Raw genomic sequence first — 6,207 nt, forward strand, 5'->3', positions numbered from 1 at the left:
TATGTGGGCAGTAGGTGGCATCATTTCACCACCTTTCTTCTTCTTATGTGTATAGAATGGAGTTATAGGTGATGCAGGTGTGGCTGTCAGTGATGTTCCTTTGTAGCTTGAATATTTCTGGTCTTTAACCAGATATTGCTTCTCTTTTTTTTTCCTCACCACAGAAAGAGTATGACACACAGGCTCCACTTATCACTCATACTGGTAATAATCAGCAGCTTATTGTCTTCCCAGTTCAAATCAATTTGAAGAAAAAAATGATTTGAAGTGGTGTCCCTCAGGTCTGAGCAGTCACTACCCCAATTTGGAATCCTAAATGAGACAGATAGCAGTTTAGGGCCGATTTGACAGTCTGCAAGAATTATATTGCAGAGCTGGATTTCCCCTGTGACAACAAAAGGCTAATGCCCCGTTACCCATCTCATTTGACAACAGCAATCCAGCAGACAGTAGCTTTTCTGTTTGATTGTGTTTGTGTGTTTGAATGTAAAATAGTATTTGATTTCTTCTTATCCTGATCTAATCTGATGAGGATAACTTTCACCAAAATGACTGACTCTTTATAGCACAAATACAGTCAGTTACAAATACAATCAATTATGATACAATTTAACTGTGTAAATAAATGGATGGCTGTCTTTTCCATGGATGTAGAACAGTAATACAATCATTTGTGGCTGAAGACCCCATCTCTCTCTCTCTCTCTCTCTCTCTCTGATGATTTATATGCACACAGTTGGTGGCATTTTGAAGCTGGCCGTCTATGACAGGGACTAAATGGCAGCAAGTCCAGGTCATTAGTATGTGTCTTGCTGGGTGCTTCTGACATATCATGCCCTGTCTGTGGCCCTGCTTTTGAGTGCCTTTGACTCTCAGTCTGTGCTGAGATATACAGACATAAATTAGTCTACAGGAGTTGTCAGATAACGTTTCAATCAATAGTCTGAACAGAGAAACGGTTGTAGACTTTCACACCAGTTCATTGTAAGGGTTAGATGTTTGTCAATCCTCCAAAGGGTGACATCTTTACCGTGATCAGAAGATACAAATAGCTGGAAAAGAAACTAGTTAAAGGGCAGAATATGAATCAACAGACATGAAGAGCATCGACAGAAGCACATCAAACAGGCTTTGAAAACCTATGATTCCTCTGAACTGGCCGTTATAAAAACATAGGCAATTACCTTACCACATAGGCAAGCAGAACACCTTGCAACATGGTGAAATCAATCCAATACACCTCAACAAATTACACACAGCCTTTTACATTTGACATTAATGATCCCAAACAACTGTGCTGACACATGAAACTCCACGCACTGTCTAACCTTCAAACTAACATTTATTCCCAATGTTTCGGTACTAGGCCTTCATCAGGCAAACAGTTTGTTGAAATGGACATCTTCAATAGGAAGTGGCTATCAAGCAACCAATGATCATTATGAGGTCAGCTTTGCATTGCATATGTGTCTGCAGTGTTGATGTCCCAGTCTTCCCCCTAACCAAAACACAAATGAGAGAGCTAAGGGTTAATTGGCAAGCAAAATCATACCTGATTTGGTTCTTTAGAGGAAATTGGATTTACTGTGAACCATTTAAATGCATTAACTTAACTATAACCTTGAAGTGGTTGTTCACTCATTGGGGTTCAGTGTGCATGAAACGACAGTGTGAGAAGCAAAGGTGAGGAGACGGATTGATAAAAAAGATACGTAAAAAGAGAAAAGCAGATAGATGAATAAGAATCTGAAAAAAGAAGAGAGTCTTCGAGGGAATGAGAGGGGTGAGAAAAGAGAGACTTTGAAAGAAGCATAGACCTGAGTATATATAGACCAATACGAAAGAGAGAGACAAAAAAGGGAGAGAAGAGAGTGAGAAACAGGGAGGTGAGTGAGGAGAGAAAGAAAGCAGAAGAGAGCGTATTACTGGTAGTAGTCTCTGTCATGGAGTTAATGGGGTTTTGCCACTTCCTATCTTGCCAGTGCCTTTTGAACCGTGGCCTTTGCATACAAAAAGATCATTAACTCTCAGCTCTGCCTCCTCCTGGGGCCGCGTGCTCTCTGCGTCTGCAGGATGACATGTCAGCACGAGGCCGCCGCCTGACGCCCTGCTTCCGTTTACAGCTGAATTAGTTATTTTATGAAACAATGAACTCATATTAGCTGCCCAAATCTCAACTTGGGGCCGTGACAAAGACTAATTGAGATGTTCTAAATTCCCTTTTATAGCCTTGATTCAAACTTCACTGTTGAATATGCCCACACTGGTGGGATATCTAAATCCAGAATATAAACAGAGCTTCAAAAGATTCTTTCAAATGCAACTCACCAACATTATACACAGAATTTTTAAGGTCGTATGTTCACAGATTTCCGACTTTATTTTACTTTGTTTCTGACCTCAGTTTTAATGCTAAAGCCCAATATTTACCTAATTACAGCCTCTATTATCCCTCAGTGACAAGCATCCGGCAGGCGTATTGCTCTGCAGGAAGACTGCCTACTAATTAAGTGTGCGCATTCTCCAGAGCGTGTTAGAAAGAGAGGGAAATGCAAAGATATACATTTTTACCCTTTGGGAATTCTTTTTACACAACACTTGGACCACTTTGGTTGGAATATGTATGTATAAGGACTTTTCTTCTTAACTTTCACACAGTAGGTGGAGATAGAGGAGACTGATTCACTGTCTGTTTGCCCTGCAAATGGTAGTACCTGATACTTTCAGTAATGGAGGTTTTCTTTCAGGTAGTTTGCAGGTGTGCAGGTGGAGATAGGAGTTTATTGCCAGATATTTAACCTGGGAGACCAGAACAAAGCTAAAAGGAGAGAGCAGATTGGACTTACCGGTATTTCTCAGATGGAGACAGAACAAGACTCCCAATCAATACAAATGTTTCCAGCTAGTGTCTGGTTGTATAAATAGCAAACTGAGTAAATTTAATCTATTGGCCTGGTGACACTATCTTAAACGTTTTTTTCACAGCCTGATACATAGCCCAATGTGTACAAACACCCCCCAAATTAAACATCCAAAAAGTTATAAAGAAAAGTCCCAAAAGTGAAATTCAAAATGGGTGACACATTGACACATCCTGACCTGCTCCAATTAAATCAGGAGAGACTTAAATAAGAGTTTACAATTTTTTATCTAACAGTTTAGGAAAGGATAAATGTGCCAAGTTTTTTGCGACTATAGACTCCGTCATGATGACTTCATGAACTCAGAGGGGTAGCGAGGCCAACAGCAGGATAGGATACCCCTCTATAGATTCTAGACCCTGGTGGTGGTGGTGATAGAAAATGCAATGAGGAGTGGGTTTCTGAGGCTGTATCTGAACTCTGCTGAGCTGGAATGGAGGTGACTGGGATGGAGGAGAGTCGCCGCGATCGCACTGAAATGACAATCTGACTGTGGAAGAGAGAGAACAGGTTTTAAAATGTGACCAGGACAGGATGATTGGTTGAGAGAGGTTGTGGAAGAATCGGGTTGGATTATTACTTAAAGAGTAAATACCCCCAAATCAGCTGATCACCATAGCAGGGAGATGGTGGAAGTGGTAGAGAGGGAGTGGCTAAGTTGAATGAAGAAACTGAATGAATGTGTGAGAGAATATAACCAGTCTTCCTGCTTGAACTTCCGCTGAGCTCCCTTAAGCTTACTTTCTGCCAGTTCCCCTTTTTGGATCAAATCATGATCATTTAAGATTCAGCCTATTCTCATACTCTGCTAGTATTCATACAACTGAAAAGTAATGGTAGTTTTTGGCCTTGTCCCAGCAGCAGAAGCCAGGCTCTCCAGCCACGACCATCGGACCGTGCCGCCCCTCAAGGGGTTCACGCATTAAAAATGACCACCCGTTATCCGGTCACCCTGGTTGAATGTTCATGGAAGATGTAAACAGGCCTTTAAATAAACTGCTAAAGGGTACCTCAAGAGATAAGTCAAAGGTCACCTTGGAACAGATAATAATTGTTTTCCATATGCTAAATGGTACCTTTGAGTGTGGCGCTAAACAGATGCTGCCTTGTGCATCTGTATGAGAAGCCAGATGTTTCCTTATGTGCTTCTTTGATATTAAAAATGCAGCTTCATTTCTCTAAAGACATCTTACACATTGTTGTACGAGGATGTGTTTGTAAGTTTAAGATGATTCATGTTTCATTAAAAGTTGAGGAAAGCTCTCACTTATGTGCAGAATTTAGTGATAGATCATCCTTAGAGATAACATCTGTTATCTTTGTTGATGATTTATTGATAAAAACATATAACAAGCGCCCTTCTCAGGGGCAAAGATACAGCCATCCTGGAGAAAGTAAGCTCTTGACCAGTTTCAAACTTGAGGATTGCTGACATCATAAGCACCTAATGCTGCACTTAGCTCTGGATCACGGACTGAAACCCCAAGTTGTCTCTTCTGAGCGTGTCAGTGCACGGATCGGAGAAAGATGGATGGGATAACTGCGGGGTAATCGGTGGATAAATACTCAGTGAAGCTGTGGAGAGACGAGGCGGAAAGAAGGAGGGCCAGAGCCAGAGGGAGGTCACTGTCATACATCCCCTCTCTTCACCTCCAGCAGATTCACATCATCATGCAGCCTACCAAGTCTGAACAAAACTCACAAGCCGATGTTGATGTGTGTGTTCATCCATGTAGAAGATGGAACAACTGATATTTCAAAGTTTGAGGGAAGATAAATGAGAAAACAAGTCCCCTGGCTTCTCGTCTGAGCTTGAAATAAATTGAAATGACAATTTCCATGCTTACACAATTAAACACCTCAGAAGACAGGAAGACAATTAGACACAACAAACAAGTGAGACAGTAAGTTGTGTTGGTGCCGCCTCTCATTCTTGTTCAGCTTTTACCAGGAGAAACTTTGCCACTTTAGAGATTTTATTGATTAATACAAACTTTTGCACCTTTGCATACAAAAAGGATGTGAAATCCATTGTCCAAAAAAAAAAAAAAAAACATGCCTCCCAAGTCACAGCTTGAGTCCTTTAAATCTACACCTATCCGTATATTTAACAACAGGTCTCATTGTTTGGTTCAAATTGAAAGGGGTGTCTTTTAGCTAAGAACCAGCAGAGAAATATCTCCGGACTATACAGTAAAAACATTTTTCACTCCTCAATACACTTGTTGGATCATTGTCTTTAAAGGCCCTGACACACCAAGGAGATCGTTGGCCGGCGGTCCTAGTTTTTGTGGTGTGAGTGACTTTGTCGCTACCTGTCGGCCTTTTTTTGCCCGATTCGACATGTCGTAAATCAGTCGGTGAGAGGAATCTCTCTGACTGGCTGTTTGGAGGTTTCATTTATCTCCAGCTCTCGACACATGTTCGGGAAAGCCCCTTGAGCATGCCGCTGTCCTTGCTGTCACCCATGAGTGTGGTTTCTCCTTATTTGTCGCCTTTGCCTCCTCTTTTCTTTTTACACTAAAAGACCAAGGGCTGACATTATGGGTTTATAGAAATGTGAATGTATTTATGTTAAAATCAAAGTATGCGAACAAAGAATTCAGCAAATCAAATGGAGATATCCAAGGAAGATGCAACAATCTAAACTCCTCATCCCTCAATTGGTAAACCAGAGAGAGTAAAGTACATATACAGCCGTATCTCTTACAACATCAGAGGCAAATAAGAACATCACTGTGGAACAAGGTCATTATTTCCTTATATCACCTTGCTCGGCTTAAAGCCATCCTCTTGACCGCTTATTTATGCAGGCTTTCCCGCTATATGTTATTCCAATTTTTGTTTACACATTTGCAAACACAGTTTTCCATTTATCGTTTCATGTTGATGGAGTGCATGCAGGAGAGCATGGCACACGGATTACATGTGTAAGCTGTGTTTCTGTTTGAAAAAAATGGGCATGGTCTCTATTTATGGAGGCATTAGCAAACATGCACATGGTTTTGTACCTGCATGGTGACGGTAATGGTTGAGATAGATCACAGGCGACTATTTCTCCGGCATTGTTTGCTCAAGTAAGAGGGCCACAAGAGCTTCTTAGAATATCATGATGCTTTAGTAAACTGGAAATGACTAATGAGCGAATAAATGACGGATCTACGGGTTATACTTGCTGCATGCTTAAAGCTCCTGCAGTGTGTGGCAAAGTCAAGGTCAGTAGCTGAGAGGTGGAATAGATGAAGTTAGACTAGTAAAGACCTGTGATGCCTGATCCACCTATATT

This window comes from Labrus mixtus, chromosome 2, assembly GCF_963584025.1.
Source record: "Labrus mixtus chromosome 2, fLabMix1.1, whole genome shotgun sequence".
Classification (NCBI taxonomy): Eukaryota; Metazoa; Chordata; class Actinopteri; order Labriformes; family Labridae; genus Labrus; species Labrus mixtus.